This window comes from Vulpes vulpes, chromosome 6 (genome assembly GCF_048418805.1).
Source record: "Vulpes vulpes isolate BD-2025 chromosome 6, VulVul3, whole genome shotgun sequence".
Classification (NCBI taxonomy): Eukaryota; Metazoa; Chordata; class Mammalia; order Carnivora; family Canidae; genus Vulpes; species Vulpes vulpes.
Window position 1 is genome coordinate 98,746,323 of NC_132785.1, and position 16,473 is coordinate 98,762,795.

General features: G+C 38.9%; 1 long non-coding RNA gene across 4 annotated transcripts in view; it reads left to right on the forward strand.

Moving 5' to 3' along the window:
• LOC140599462 (uncharacterized) overlaps positions 1-15,731 on the forward strand; it is a 32,043-nt gene extending 16,312 nt beyond the window's left edge. For all 4 annotated transcript variants that reach the window (XR_012002348.1, XR_012002349.1, XR_012002350.1 and 1 more), the window contains one exon: positions 14,788-15,731. This is a non-coding gene — a long non-coding RNA (uncharacterized lncRNA). The remainder of the gene's footprint in view (positions 1-14,787) is intronic.
• The last annotated feature ends 742 nt before the right edge of the window (positions 15,732-16,473 follow it).

A 16,473-nucleotide genomic window follows, 5' to 3' on the forward strand; every position in this document is an offset into this window, starting at 1 on the left:
GTCAATAAGAATAAAAGTGGTTCCCAGATACTAAAATTGTTGCTGAAAGGTAAACTACAAATGGAAGATCTTAGGCTTTGAACCTGTAGTTTGTTTGTTTGTTTGTTTGTTTGTTTGTTTGTTTAAGATTTTTATTTATTTATGAGAGACACAGAAAGAGAAGCAGAGACACAGGCAGAGGGAGAAGCAGGCTTCATGCAGGGAGCCCGACGTGAGACCCGATCCTGGGACTCCAGGATCATGCCCTGGGCGGAAGGCAGGCGCTAAACAGCTGAGCCACCCAGACACCCCTGAACTTGTAGTTTGAACATTGCAGTTTTAATTGTTTCTAATTCAAAGTAACAGGAAACTTGGCATGAAGTTTGTCAGAGTTTATGGACTTTTGATGTGTAGGTATGTAAGATTATAGTTATATCTGGATATTGCTGAGTTAATAGTATGTATTTATAATGTGCCTATGATCAAGGTTCTCTTTTATTTGCAAGGGACAGAAACCTAACTTAAACTAACACAGAAGGACTTTTGTTGGCTGTGTAACTGGGAAACACGAGATTGCCTCCAGCTTCAACTACAGCTAGATTCAGAGTCTCGAATGATGTCACTGAAATGCCATCTACTCTCATCAATGCCTTCTGGCTGTTCTTGACCTTATTCTCTTCCAGGCTTTCTTTCTTTATTTATTTTTTTTTCTTCCTGGCTTTCTCTACACACTCAGTCAGGTGGCAGAGTTGGCCATCTGCAGCATTAGGCTTGTATCTTCCTCAAAGCTGGAAATCCCTTCAACAGTGTTGGCAAGTGTCCCAAAGCAGATTGTGACTGTCCCTGTGGGTCCCTCCACCTGGCCAATCCCTGTTGCCACAGGCATGCAGTATCTAGCTAGGTCTACACCATCTTTTTACTCCTAGGGTGATGGTGGTGGTGGTGGTTTATTATGAAGGGTATGTTTGGTGGAGAAGGTGTATGGAATCCACCCTATCTGTGGGATATGGATTCTCCACAAGAAAACAGGGGGTATAAATCTACTGGGTGGGAGACTATAACTATCATAATTCACTACCAATATTGAAGTGGCCTTTCATGTCCAGCATCTTGTATTTGCTTGTTGTTTGTTTGTTTTTAAATGTTTTATTTTTTTTAAAAATCTGTACACTCAATGTGGGGCCCAAACTTACAACCCTTGAGTTCAATAGTCATATGCTCTACCAACTGAGCCTGCCCAGGTGCCCACATCTTTCATATGTTACTCACAAAAATAATGTCAAATTCTCAATATGCATTGCTGTTTCAAATTCTTAAACTATGGAATTATCTCCCAATGAATTATTACCTTCTTATGACATGCAAAACATTATGGTCCATGGTCTAGTGAGCACTCAACAATATTGTAGTTCAATAGTCAGCTCTATTAATAGAATTTCAACAATATTGTAGTTCAACAGTCAGCTCTATTAATAGAATTTCTCAGAAACCAAGATGGTGGAGGAGTAGGAGAGGTTAGTTTCCTCTAGTCTCAAGAATTCAGCTAGATAGCTATCAAATCAGTCTGAACACCTGTGAACTCAACCAGCAATCTAAGAAAATAGCCACAACTCAACAAATAGAAAAGTGACTACTTTCTGCAAGGCAGGAGGGGCAGAGAACTGAATCTCAGGAAGATAAACCATGGGGGGAGGGAGCCTCTGTAAACTGGCTCTGGAAAGTGATATAGCAGTGGAGTTGCTTTGGTAAGGGGTGTCGCTACCTGAAAGGTGCTCAGGTGGCAAAGTGGGGGCAGAATCCAAGGTGGGACAGTGTGGTCTCAGGATCCTCTGGGTCACATGAAGACCAGGGATATCTGAGTGTGGCAAAATTCCCAACATCGGTGTGGGGAAACTAGCTGCAATCAGCGAGCCCAAGAATGGGCTCTCAACTCTGGGTTGCCATATATTGGGAACCATGGCAAGGTCAGGGGACTGCTCTCCAATCAGGACCCAACAAACAGCAGAAATGGTGAGACCCATCCCCTTCCTCTCCTGGGAGGAGCAGCAAGTGTTTGTGCTACAAGAGTCTGCAGTTTGGAAACTTCAAACAGAGTGGCGTGCTTGAAATAGAAACACTTGGTCCCAGGCTGGGTGACCACAGTGTGGAGGGAGACCAGGGACACAGGAGGGATTGACTGCATTTCCCTGAGGGTGCACTGAGGAGTGAGGCCCCGAGCTTTTGTTTCTAAGACTAGAGATTTTCATCTTCATCCTCTTCTTTCTGAGACTGAAGATTTTCATCTTCATCCTCTAAAGCAAGGCAGAAAGCCTTCAGAGAACAAAAGCCACAAAGAGCAATCTGGAGCAGATTAGTTAGCCCGGCCCCCAGGCAAGAGCGGTGCAATTCCATCCCATCACCGGCAAAGACACAGGGAAAAGGCAACAGGCCCCTCCCCCAGAAGATCAGCAAGAACATGGGCTAAGACCAAGTTTACCCATTATTGAAAACTGCAAAACTCCAGCATTAGGAGAATATGGCATATAGGATTCATGGTTTTTCTCCCACTATTCTTTAGTCTTTCAATTTAAAATTTTTATCTTTCCTTTTTCAACCAATTTAATCAACTTTTTAAAGATCTTTTTTAATTTTCATTTTTACAGTTACATTCTATCCTTTCATTGTATTTTTGTATATTAATAAGTTTTTCTTTCTTTACAATTTTGGGATGCAGTTTCTTCTAAGACTAAAATACACCCAGAATCTAATGTGTGGCTTTCTTCATCTGTCTGATCATATTCTCTTGTGATTTTTTCTTTCTTCCTTTTCCTTTTTTTTTTTGTTAATTTTTAATTTTCATCTTTACAGTTACATTTTATCCTTTCAATGTACTTAATTTTATTTTTGTATATATATAAATTTTTCTTTCCTTACACTTTTGAGTTGTAGTTTCTTCTAACAAACCAACCAAAATACACTCAAGATATAGTGTATTTCTCTGTTCAGTTCACATATTTATATTCCTTCTCTTTTTTTGTCTTTTGTCATTTTTACAGTTACATTCTATCCTTTCACGTATATAATTTTATTTTTGTACACATGTAAGTTTTTCTTTGTTTATAATTTTGGGATCTAGTTTTCTAACAAATGGACAAAAATACACACAGGATCTGGTGTATTGCTCTATTCTGTTCACATGTCTGATTATAGTCTCTCTCTCTCTCTCTCTCTCTCTCTCTTTTTTTTTTTTTCCAGTTTTGGGGCTCTTCTGATTTGTTTAGTGTGTATTTCTCTGGGGTCATTGTTGCCATTTTGGGATTTTGTTCTCTTGTTCATCTATTCTTCTCTGGACAGAATGACAAGATGAAAAAATTCACCTCAAAAAGAGAACACAAGGCAGTACTGACTGCCAGCCACCTAATCAGTATGGACATAAGTAAGATGTCAGAACTAGAGTTCAGCATAATGATTATAAAGATACTAGCTGGGCTTGAAAGAACCATAGAAGACACTAGAGAATCCCTTTCTGGAGAAATAAAAGAACTAAAATCTAATCAAGTTGAAATAAAGACTACTAATGAAATGCAATAAAAAATGGAGACTCTGACTTCTCACATAGATGAGGCAGAAGGGAGAATTAGTGATGTAGAAGACAAAATGATGGAGAATAAAGAAGCTGAGAAAAAGAGAGATAAACAACTACTGGACCACGAGGGGATAATTCAAAAGATAATTGATATCATAAAGTGAAACAATATTAGAATAATTGGGATCCCAGAATTTAAAAGGGGGGGGGGCAGAAGGTATATTGTAGCAAATTATGGCAGAAAACTTCGCTAATCTGGGGAAGGAAACAGGTATCCAAGTCCAGGAAGCACAGAGAACAGCTCCCCACCCCCATGATCAATAAATATAGGTCAACACCTCAATATATAATAGTGAAACTTGCAAATCTCAGAGACAAAGAGAAAAATCCTGAAAGCAGCTTGAGATAAGAGGTCTGTAACCTACAAGAGTAGAAACATTAAATTGGCAGCAGACCTATTCACAGAGACCTGGCAGTCCAGAAAGAACTGGCATGATATTCAGAGTGATAGATGAGAAAAAGATACACCAAGAATACTTTATCAAGCAGCTAGGTTGTCAGTTGTCATTCAAAATAGAAGGAGAGTGGGGGGATCCCTGGGTGGCACAGCGGTTTAGCGCCTGCCTTTGGCCCAGGGCACAATCCTGGAGATCCGGGATCGAATCCCACGTCGGGCTCCCTGCATGGATCCTGCTTCTACCTCTGCCTATGTCTCTGCCTCTCTCTCTCTCTCTGTGTGACTATCATAAATAAATAAAATTAGGGATCCCTGGGTGGCGCAGCAGTTTAGCGCCTGCCTTTGGCCCAGGGTGCGATCCTGGAGACCCGGGATCGAATCCCACGTCGGGCTCCCGGTGCATGGAGCCTGCTTCTCCCTCTGCCTGTGTCTCTGCCTCTCTCTCATCTCTCTCTGTGTGACTATCATAAATAAATAAATAAAAATAAAAAAAATTTAAAAATAAATAAATAAATAAATAAATTAATTAATTAATTAATTAAATTTAAAAAAAAAAAAAAAAAGGAGAGTGGGATGCCTGGGTGGCTCAGTGGTTGAGTGTCTGCCTTTGGCTCAGGGTGTGATCTGGAGTCCCAGGATCGAGTCCCGCATCAGGATCCCTACATGAAGCCTGCTTCTCCCTCTGCCTGTGTCTCTTTCTCTCTCTCTCTCCCTCTCTCTGTGTCTCTCATGAATAAATAAATAAAATCTTTTTTAAAATCCCAAAAAATAAAATAGAAGGAGAGATTAAAAATACCTTCCAGGACAAACAGAAACTAAAAGAATTTGTGATCACTCAAGCAGCCCTACAAGATATTTTAAAAGAGATCCTTTAAGTGAAGAGAGGACCTAAAACTAACATAGACCAGAAAGGAACAGAGACAATATGCAGAAACAGTGACTTTACAGAAAATACAATAGCACTCAGCTCATATCTTCAGATACTTACTCTGAATGTAAATGGACTAAATGCCCCAATCAAAAGACACAGCGTATCAAACTGGATAAAAAAAGCAAGGCCCATTGATATGCTGTCTGCCAGAGACTCATTTTAGAACCAAAGACACGTCCAGATTTAGAATAGAGGTGGAAGACCATTTATTGTACTAATGGACATCAAAAGAAATATGGGGTGGCAATCAAATTAGATTTAAACCAAAGAATGTAATAAGAGATGAGGAAAGACACTGTATTATAACTAAAAAGTCTCTCCAAAAAGAAGATCTGACAATTGTAAATGTTTATGCCCCTAAAACGGGAGCAGCCAATTATATAAGCCAGTTAATAACAAAATTAAAGAAATACATCAATAATAATAATAATACAATAGTGGTAGGGGATTTAAAAACCCCACTCACTACAATGGACAGATTATCTAAGCAAAAAATCAAAAAGGAAACAGTGGCTCTAAGTGACACACTGGGCCAGATGGACTTAACACATATATTCAGAATATTTCATGCTAAAGCAGTAGAATACACATTCTTTTCATGTACACATGTAACATTCTCCAGAATAGACTACGTACTGGTTTACAAATCAGCCCTCAACAAATACAAAATGGTTGAGATCATACCAAGCATATTTCCAGACCATAGCACTATGAAACTTGAAGTCAACCACAAGAGGAAATTTGGAAAAAACTCAAAAACATGGAGGCTAAAGAGTATCCTACTAAAGAATGAATGGGTCAACCAGGAAATTAGAGAAAAAATAATAAAAATTCACAGAAATAAATGAAAATGAAAACACAACTGTTCAAAACCTTTGGGATGCAGTAAAGGTGGTCCTAAGAGGGAAGTATATATAGTGACACAAGCCTTTCTCAAGAAACAAGAAAGGTCTCAAATACACAACCTAACCTTACACCTAAAGGAGCTGGTGAAGGACCGCAAATAAAGAAGCGAAGTTATATAGCTTAGAGCAGAAACCAATGAAACAGAAACCACAAGAACAAAACAAAACAAAGAGCTGGTTCTTAATAAGACTGATAAATCCCTGGCCAGACTTAATAAAAAAAAAGAGAGAGAGAGAAAGGAGCCAACTAAATAAAATCATGAATGAAAGAGGAGTGATCACAACCAAAAATGAAGAAATTCAAACAGCTGTAAGAACATATTATGAACAACTACACACCAATAAATTGGGCAATGTGGAAGAAATGGATGCATTTCTAGAGACATAAACTAACAAAACTGAAACAGGAATAGATAGAAAACCTTAACAGACCCATAACCAGCAAGGAAATTGAAGTAGTAATCAAAAGCAAACAAACAACAAACAAGAGTAGAGGACCAAATGGCTTCCCAGGGGAATTCTACCAAACATTTAAAGAAAAAATTAATACCTATTCTTCTGAAGCTATTTCAGAAAATTGAAATTGAAGGAAAACTTCCAAACTCTACGATGCCACCATTATCTTGACCCCAAAACCAAAGACCCACCAAGAAGGACACTTACAAACCAATAACACTGATGAACATGGATGCCAAAATTCTCACCAAAATACTAGCCAATAGGATCCAACAGTACATGAAGAGGACTATTCACCACAACCAGGTGGATTAATTACTGGGCTGCAAGGATGGTTCAACACCTGCAAACCAATCAATGTGATACACTACATAAATAAAAGAAAGGACGTGAACCGTATGATTCTCTCAATAGATGAATAAAAAGTATTTGACAAAGTACAACATCCTTTTCTGATTAAGATTCTTCACAGTGTAGGGATAGAGGGAACATACCTCAATATCATTAAAACATATACATAAAAAGCCATATACAAAAAGCCCACAGCAAATACCATTCTCAATAGGGAAAACCTGAGAGTTTTTCCCTTCTGTCAGGAACATTGCAAGGATATCCACTCTCATCACTGCTGTTCAACCTCGTACTAGAATTGCTAGCCTCAGCAACAGACAACAAAGAATCGGCAAAGAAGTCAATCTCTCACTCTTTGCAGATGATGTGATACTCTATTTGGAAATCTCAAAAGACTTGACCCCAAAACTGATAGAACTCATGAAGGAATTCAGCAAAGTGGCAAAGTGGCAGGATATAAAATCAATGCACAGAAATCAGTTGCATTTCTATACACTAACAATGAGACAGAAGAAAGAAAAATTAAGGAGTCAATCCCACTTACAATTGCACCCAAAAACCATAAGATACCTAGGAATAAATCTAACCAAAGAAACAAAGGAACTGTACTTAGAAAACGATAGAACACTCATGAAAAAAATTGAAGAGGATACAAAGAGATGGAAAAACATTCCATGCTCATGGATTAGAAGAACAAATATTGTTAAAATGTCTATGCTACCTAGCGCAATGTATAAATTCAGTGCAATCCCTATCAAAATACCATCAACTTTTTTCACAGACCTGAAACAAATCCTAAAATTTGTATGGCACTGGACAAGTCAAAGGAATGTTGAAAAAGAGGGCAGCCCCAGTGGTGCAGCGGTTTGGTGCCTCCTGCAGCCCAGGGTGTGATCCTGGAGACCCGGGATTGAGTCCCACATCAGGCTCCTTGCATGTAGCCTGCTTCTCCCTCTGCCTGTGTCTCTGCTCTCTCTCTCTCTCTCTCTCTCTCTCTCTGTGTGTGTGTCTCTCATGAATAAATAAATAAAATCTTTAAAAAAAAAAAAGGAATGTTGAAAAAGAAAACTAAAAACAAACAATTCCAGACTTCAAGTTCTTTTACAAAGCTGTAATCATCAAGACAGTAGGATACTGGCACAAAAACAGACACATAGATCAATGGAACAGAACAGAGAACTCAGAAATGGACCCTAAACTCTATGTTCTATCTTCAACAAAGCAGCAAAGAATATCCAATGGGAAAAAGACAGTCTCTTCAACAAATGGTGTTGGGAAATATGGACAGCCACATGCAGAAAAATGAAACTGGACCATTTCCTTCCACCATACACAAAAATAGACTCAAAATGGATGAAAGACCTAAATATAAGATAGAAATCCATCAAAATCCTAGAGAACACAAGCAGCAACTACTGTGACCTCCGTTGCAGCAACTTCTTACCAGACACATCTCCAAAGGCAAGGAAAACAAAGACAAAAATGAACTATTGGGATTTCATCAGGATAAAAAGCTTTTGCAGAGTAAAGGAAACAGTCAACCAAACCAAAAGACAACCTACAAAATGGGAGAAGATATTTCCAAAAGACATATTGGTTAGGGATCCCTGGGTGGCGCAGCGGTTTGGCGCCTGCCTTTGGCCCAGGGCGCGATCCTGGAGACCCGGGATCGAATCCCACGTCGGGCTCCCAGTGCATGGAGCCTGCTTCTCCCTCTGCCTATGTCTCTGCCTCTCTCTCTCTCTCTCTCTCTCTGTGACTATCATAAATAAATAAAAATAAAAAAAAAAAAGACATATTGGTTAAAGGGCTAGTTTTCAACATCTGTATAGAGCTTATCAAATGCAACACCCAAAGAACAAATAATCCAGTCAAGAAATGGGTAGAAGACATGAATAGACATTTCTCCAAAGAAGACATACAAATGGCCAACAGCCACATGAAAAAAAATGCTTAACATCACTCAGCATCAGGGAAATACAAATCAAAACCGCAATGATATACCACCTCACACCAGCCAGAATGGCTAAAATTAATGTCAGAAAATGACAGATGTTGGGCAGGATGTAGAGAAAGGGGAAACCTCTTACACTGTTGGTGGGAATGCAAGCAGGTGCAGCCACCCTGGAGAAGGAGTATGGAGGCTCCTCAAAACATTGAAAATAGAGGTACCCTACAACCCAGCAATTGCATTATTAGGGATTTATGTCAAAGATACAGATGTAGTGATTGGAAGAGGCACCTGTACCCCAGTGTTTTTTGCAGCAATGTTTACAATAGCCAGACCAAGGAAAGAAACCATGTGTCCATCAACAGCTGGTTGGATAAAGAAGATGTGGAATATGTACAATGGAATAGTACTCAGCCATCAAAAGAAATGAAATCTTGGCCTTCGCAATGACATGGATAGAACTAGAGGAGGATATTATGCTAAGTAAAATAAGTTAATCAGAGAAAGATAATTATACAATCTTACTCATATGTAATTTCAGAAACAAAACAGAGGATCATAGGGAAAAGAAGAAAAAAAAAACAAGACAAAATCAGAGAGGGAGACAAACCATAAGAGACTTTTAATTCTAGGGAACAAATTGGGGTGGGGAGATGGGATAATTGGGTGATGGACATTAAGGAGGCACAGATACAATGAGCACTGGGTATTATATAAGAATGATGAATCACTGACTTCTAACTCTGAAACCAATAATACATTTTATATTAATTAAATTTAAATAAAAAAGAAATTACAGTGAATATATTTTCTCAATGATTTAAAAGTCAGTTTAGGAAAAAAAGTCAGTTTAGGGGCTCTCAAAACATTGTGTCAGTACACTCGGGGCTTGGTAAATGTTTGTGGAATGAAAATAAAAATAAATAGTCATTAACCCATATTTTAGATATGGAAGGACAAAACATGTATTGAGCCTACAATATTCTCTGAAAGCTATTTTGTGTATTGGCTTATTATGTTATTTATTTCACAAAGCAACGTGTCAAGAAAAACTCAAATAGGATTTCTCAAAATCATGTATGGTTAGCAGTACATATTTTTTTTTTTAATTTTTATTTATTTATGATAGTCACAGAGAGAGAGAGAGAGAGGCAGAGACATAGGCAGAGGGGGAATCAGGCTCCATGCACCGGGAGCCTGATGTGGGATTCGATCCTGGGTCTCCAGGATCGCGCCCTGGGCCAAAGGCAGGCACCAAACCGCCGCGCCACCCAGGGATCCCAGCAGTACATAATTTGAAGTTTTATGATTTATGCAAAATGTTTCACATTTTTTTCTCCTTTTTAAAAATTTGAGAGATATATTGCTACAAGTCTATATCATATCACGTTAGTACATTTTTTGCCAGCAATTTTAAACAGATACGTAGCTAAAGGTGCTAGGTATTACTGCAATAGTCTTATCATCCTAAGTGTATTATTAAAATAGTTTTTTAATAAAGAAAGAAAGAAAGTAGTTTTAGAAGACATTTCTTGTATTGCCATTAACAAAGGAACCCTGGCAAGTGAAGAGTTCCTTTTATTTTTACTCCTTTTGTTATAACATCTACACTCTAGGGAGAATCATAACTAAAGATTTTCCTTGGGGCAGCCCAGGTGGCTCAGCGGTTTAGCACCGCCTTCAACTCAGGGCTGATTCTGGAGACCTGGGATTGGGTCCCAGAGTCCCACGTCGGGCTCCCTGCATGGAGCCTGCTTCTCCCTCTGCCTGTGTCTCTGCCTCTCTCTGTGTGTCTCATGAATAAATTAAAAAAAAAAAAAGATTTTCCTTTAGTATTTCACACTTGCTGAGCAGTATAAATTGAAACTTACAAATATTTTTTTCCTTCATGATTTTATTTACATTCTAGTTAGCATATAGTGTAGTATTGGTTTTAGGGGTAGAATTTAGTGAATCATCACTTGCGTAAAACACCCAGCGCTGGGCAGCCCTGGTGGTTCAACGGTTTAGCACCACCTTGGGCCCAGGGTGTGATCCTGGAGACCCAGGATCGAGTTCCATGTCCCGCTCCCTGCATGGAGCCTGCTTCTCCCTCTGACTTGTTTCTGCCTTTCTCTCTCTCTATGTGTGTCTCTCATGAATAAATAAATAAAATCTTTAAAAAAAAAAAAAAGAACACCCAGTGCTTATCACAAGTTCCGTCTTTAATGCCCATCACCCATTTACCCCATCCCTCCACCTACTTCCCCTCTGGCAACCTTCAGTTCCCTATTGTTAAGAATCTCTTATGGTTTGCTTTTGAATATTACTAGAATATCTAAACATTGAAAATGCTAGAATATGTTAAGAATAAAAATTTTAGTCCTGATTCTGATCAGTGAAATTTGGTCCTGGTGGATTGAAAACAAACCCTTTTAAAGTTATGTGTTATCAAAGAACCTAATATGTATTGGTGTAGGTCTTTATCGTGATGCATATTAAAAATCAATGGGCTGAGATGTTAACTAAATCCCATACCTATTCAAAAATTTATCCATTAAATGGTTGTTATCCTCAACTCGTTTCACTAAAAGCCAAAAGATTAGTTCACTTCAGCTGTTTCTTGTCAAGTATTTGTTTTCAGTAATTTAGGGCAGATGACCAAAGAAAGGAATACAGGGCTAAAAGATTAGAGTAGCAGAAATATCTGTTTCATGTTTCAGAGAGTACCTTCAATCTTTTATTTTTTATAGTTTGAGCTTATTTTGTTTGACATATTTTTTCAGTAACTGCTGTTGGTAGCACCTCTTTGGGGTATCAGCTTTTTCTTTCACTGGCTTTACTTCTTTTCTCCAGCCTTTCCTCAACTTGCAACCACTTGGTTTTTGATGTGTTCTTTCTGTTTTTCGCAGAAGACTAATGTGGTGGTTTTTGTTGTTGTTTTATAGAAATTCTAGCCAATAGCTTGAGGGTACTGGTAGAAGAAATATAGTTGCAACCACTTCAAGATTACATTCACTGTGTATTCAGACCTTCTGGAAAGAGGTTCCTTTGGTCAATGCGTCTGCGTTAATAGGTCTTAGATTCTCTTTGGTGTGCATGTGTGCACGTAGGTGTATCTATGTGTGTGTGTATGTGTGTGTGTGTGTATTCATAAAAATAGAATACATATATCCATTATATATATTCATAGAAATTTAGATGTGAAATAAGATCTTCACACAACAAAAGCACACACCTCTAATTAATGCCATCCTAGTATAGAATATCAATAACTTGCTAAATAGCAAGTTAAAGGCATTTCTAATAAAACCATCTAGGATGGATTTACTAGAAATGCCATCAGCATAATTCTTCCTGCATATCAGTTTATTTCAATGTTTATGAGGGCATATATTGTCAGAAAAGGTTGCTTTGCAGTCTTTAAAATTTATGAGTCATATTTTCAAGTATTTTTATACTTCATGAACTTAATCATAAGAATAGATAAATCCCCTGAGTTTTTCATGATTTCTCCTATATAAAAAAGTGGATTAAGAAAAGATTAAAAGAGAAAAAAGATTAAAAGATAGGCACCAGGGCACCTGGGTGGCTCAGTGGTTGAGCATCTGCCTTTGGCTCAGGGTCCTGGGCTCGAGTCCTGCATCAGGCTCCCAGCAGCGAGCCTGCCTCTCCCTCTGCCTATCTCTCATGAATAAATAGATAAAAACTTTTTAGAAAGGATCAGCTTAAGATAAAAAATTTCTTCAATAATCTTTCACTGGCTTTACTTCTTTTGTAACTCCAGCCTTTACTCAACTTGCAACCACTTGGTTTTTGATGTGTTCTTTCTGTTTTTCGCAGAAGACTAATGTGGTGGTTTTTGCTGTTGTTCAATTCTGGAAAAATAAAACATTTTTTAAAAGTCAGCTTAAAATGAGAAGTCATACAAATTATAATTCTCCATTCATTCATTCCCATGTTGTTAATTCTTGTTCTACATGAATTCACTTTTTTCCTAGTTCAGTATTTTTTTTTTTGAGATTTTATTTATTTATTCATGAAAGACACACACACAGAGAGAGAGAGAGAGAGAGGCAGAGACACAGGCAGAGGGAGAAGCAGGCTCCAAGAAGGGAGCCTGACGTGGGACTTGATCCTGGTTCTCTAGGATCAGGCCCTTGGGCTCAAGTCAGCACTAAACCTCTGAGCCACCTGGGCTGCCTTTCCTAGTTCAGGATTATGATCTTAAGGTCATCAGAAGCCTGTACTACAGTTTTTTCCATTGAGTTTCACTGAAGATGAAACACAGTTGCAGGAAGCTTTTGTAAAAGTATCTGAGTAAAAGTATAACTGTTAAAGGATTTTTTTTCCTTTAGTGCCCCTGGTTCTTGGTCAGACTGCTTGAAAGAATGAAGACATAGACCACACAAAGGGTGGTGGGCAGCAAAGCAAAGTTTATTGAGCGACACTACAAAACTCTCAAAGAGGGATGGGACCCGAGAGGGTTGCCACCAGAGTTTCAAGGAGTTTTTATAGACTTGTTGGTCAGCTGTTTTAATCTGATGAATCCTCCATGAACCTTTCACCCAGTCAGGTTTTGCCATCTACCTATCATGCGGAAAAGAGTGGGGCTTCTTCCAAGGTGGTGTAAAATCCTTTTAAGGGTGATTTCCTTTTAGGGCAAGGGCCCCTTGTCTGTCCCTGCCTGCTTTTCCGTCAACTATCCTTCATTATAACTGTCTGTAATTGATAAAAAACTTAAAAATGGGTCTGAGTATAGATCTTATTAGAGTTCATTATAATGCAATTAATACAGAAATTTAGTTATTTCTGTGACACTCAACACTTCAAGATAATAACATGCCAGGACATCGGATTTCAAGGACTTCTCATAGAATCTCTAGAACATTTATTTTAGCAACATAACTACACAGATATACTAAGGCTTAGTATCACATGTTTGACCATGTTTCATATGTAATTTAATGTACCAAATAAGTATAATTAGTTTAATTTCTCACCAAATCTTTGAAATGTTCAAGTGACTCTCAGGAAAATTTCAATCAGATTATAGTCAAAAGACTTCATTTTAGAGTTTGGTTTTGGGAAGTATATAAAAAAAATCTAAAGGTTTGAACATTTGATTAAATAGAATCACAAATCATTATTAAGCAACAGTTAATTATCCAATTAACCAAAATGACAATAAAATACTTCAAAGGCAAATACAGACGTTACATAGTTGTGAGCAAAATTTAGCTCTCGTAATATTAGGACTCAGTTTTCTCGAGTAGTCAAAGACCTGATAAACATAGGAAATTATTCTGTTGGGACACATGGGTGGCTCAGCGGTTAAGTGTCTGATATCGGGCTCCTTGCATGGAGCCTGCTTCTCCTTCCTCTGCCTATGCCTCTGCCTCTCTCTGTGTCTCTCATGAATAAATAAATAAAATCTTTTTTAAAAAATAAGGATCTATTTATTTTAGAGAGAGAAAGAGAGAGACAGTACGAGCAGGAGGGGAGGGTCAGAAGCAGAGGAAAGAGACTCTCAAACAGACTCTGCACTGAGCTCAGACCCAACATCAGGCTCAATCCCATGACTCGGAGATCATGACCTGAGCCAAAACCAGGAGTCAGATGCTCAACCAACTGAGTTACCCAGGTGCCCCTGGTAACTTGAAACTTTAAATTTGGCAAGTTAAATGATGACTTAAGTTCATTGAACATCTAGATCATTTCCAAATAAGATATGCCTATGTTTAGTACTTAACATTTTGTTATTTTAGCTACTTTTGTCTTATTACTGAGAAATCAAAGACAAATTTGAGTGTAAACATATTTTGTGCATTACTGAAAGATGGTACTGTGAAAAATGCATTTCTAGAAATTATAAAATGTGTTCATAAATTTACCAATCTAAAAAACTTCACAATTGCTTATTACTTAGTTTTCACTAGAAATTAGATTCACTAGTCAGCTGCCTAGCGTACTGAGCCACCCAGATGCCCAGAGGCTGTTCATTTTCACATTCCATTTGTTCCTTTAAAATCCTTGTTTACTGAGGTGTTTGCATTTCTTGGTAATTCTGACACCATCCATCTGGGCAGTTCTACAGCAGTGTGCTGAAGCAAACAGAGCTGATAGGGCATATATGGCTCACAGGAAATAGCTGGAGGCCTAAAATGACTTCTCTTAGGTCATGATAATTATATCTCATCTTTCTTTTTCTAGGGATCCCTGCTTATACTACTGGAATGGGACTTTCCAGCACTCACAAGCAAGGAAGGTTGAAACAACAAAGGATCCTATGGGCTGGGACCTCTCATGACAAATACCATTGGGAGCTGGCATGTCTAGACCCTTGGAATCCTAGTCTAGTTGACTTGCTTGCAAAGCGTACCCTGTTAAGTGCACCTCTGGATGGTGGAGACCAAAGAGAATGTTGTTACTGGTCACAAAGCTAGGCTCTTAGGACATTGAACAAGATGAAAGGGAAAAATCTCATAGTTTTCCTTATACATTAACACATTAACAGCTTTAACTAAGCCTCAGGACTCTTGGAACCAAACTAATGCATAGGAAGGATGTCCTGTGGGGTTGAGTATTGTGCTGTTTTACAGTGTTGCACGGAAATTTTCTTGAGGTTGGCAGGTGACCTAGTGTCAATCTAATTCTTGCATGACTAACTTATCCTAACATGGGAGTCTTTGAGTTAGGTGATAAGGATTCTAACAATTTTGTGGGTTGTTTTTTTTTTTTCTAACAGCTTTTAAATGCTCAGCCTGTACCTACTAGTTTTGTGGCCTGGACTTCTGGACTTCCAAGATGTACCTTAGCAACAGCCTTTATCTCACGTGCACGTTAACCCGCAGCAAAGTTTCTTTGACAGATTGTTGTGCCCAAGTTTGCGAATCCGAGAAACCACCAAGGAGCCAACACCGATGCAAGCGCACGAAGGTTTATTTGCAAGCTCGAGCTTGGGTCCAAGTATACCCGACACAGCGGAGCAGAGACTTGGACCCCGAAGTGGGTTACAGCTGGGTTTTTTATAGGCTGATCTAGGGGATTTTCAGAAGGGTTGGAGGAATTTCTCAAGTTCTGTTTACATTCTGATATGGGGCTTTCAAGGGCATTGAGCTCTGTTCTCATTCTAATATGAGACTTTCTACCACGGGTATGGGCTCCGTTGTCTTTCTGATATGGGATTCCCTGCAAGGACATTGAGGACATTCTGCAGTTTTCCCCATAAAGTTCAGCTCTTATTCACAGGGGCCTAAGATGGCTGTACTTGTGCTAATGCTAAACTTGAGGTGGAATGGCCTTGATTTTTCTCAGTCTCCACAAGATGACATAAAAGACACAGACAAAGAAAAACAAAGACCATCTCTGAGGGAAAATGGATCAGTATTCCACTAAATTTACCAAGAGTTACTAAGCCTGAGGAACTAGTTCCACAAGTATTTTCTCTTGCTAATCTAAATTTAGAAAAAAAGGACACTCATTACTCTTGCCCCTTTTTGCTGAAAATGTATCTGGGCCCCTACTTTTGAAAGAAGGTCTCTGCCTAGGAGAGGGTAGGGGCAGTCTGGGACCAGTAAGAAGGAATGCGTTACTTGCCCAGTGCTCAGGTGGACCTTCCATTCGGTTGTCCATCGATATATAACTTGCCTCCAGTTGCCCCCTGAACCCAAGACGTTTTAGAGCTCAAGGGTCCTTTTGCCTCAGTTAAAACTGAATTTTGAGCTCCTGTATCGACCAGGAAGGTCACTGGCTGTCCCCCCACTTTAAGGGTTATCCGAGGCTCGGGGGGGGGGGGGGTTCCTGGCCCTGACACCCCTAATCTTCGTCCTCTAGGGACAAAACAGGAATGGGCTTCTTTTTAGGTCCCTGCGTTTGGCCCCTCCTTGGGCAATCTTT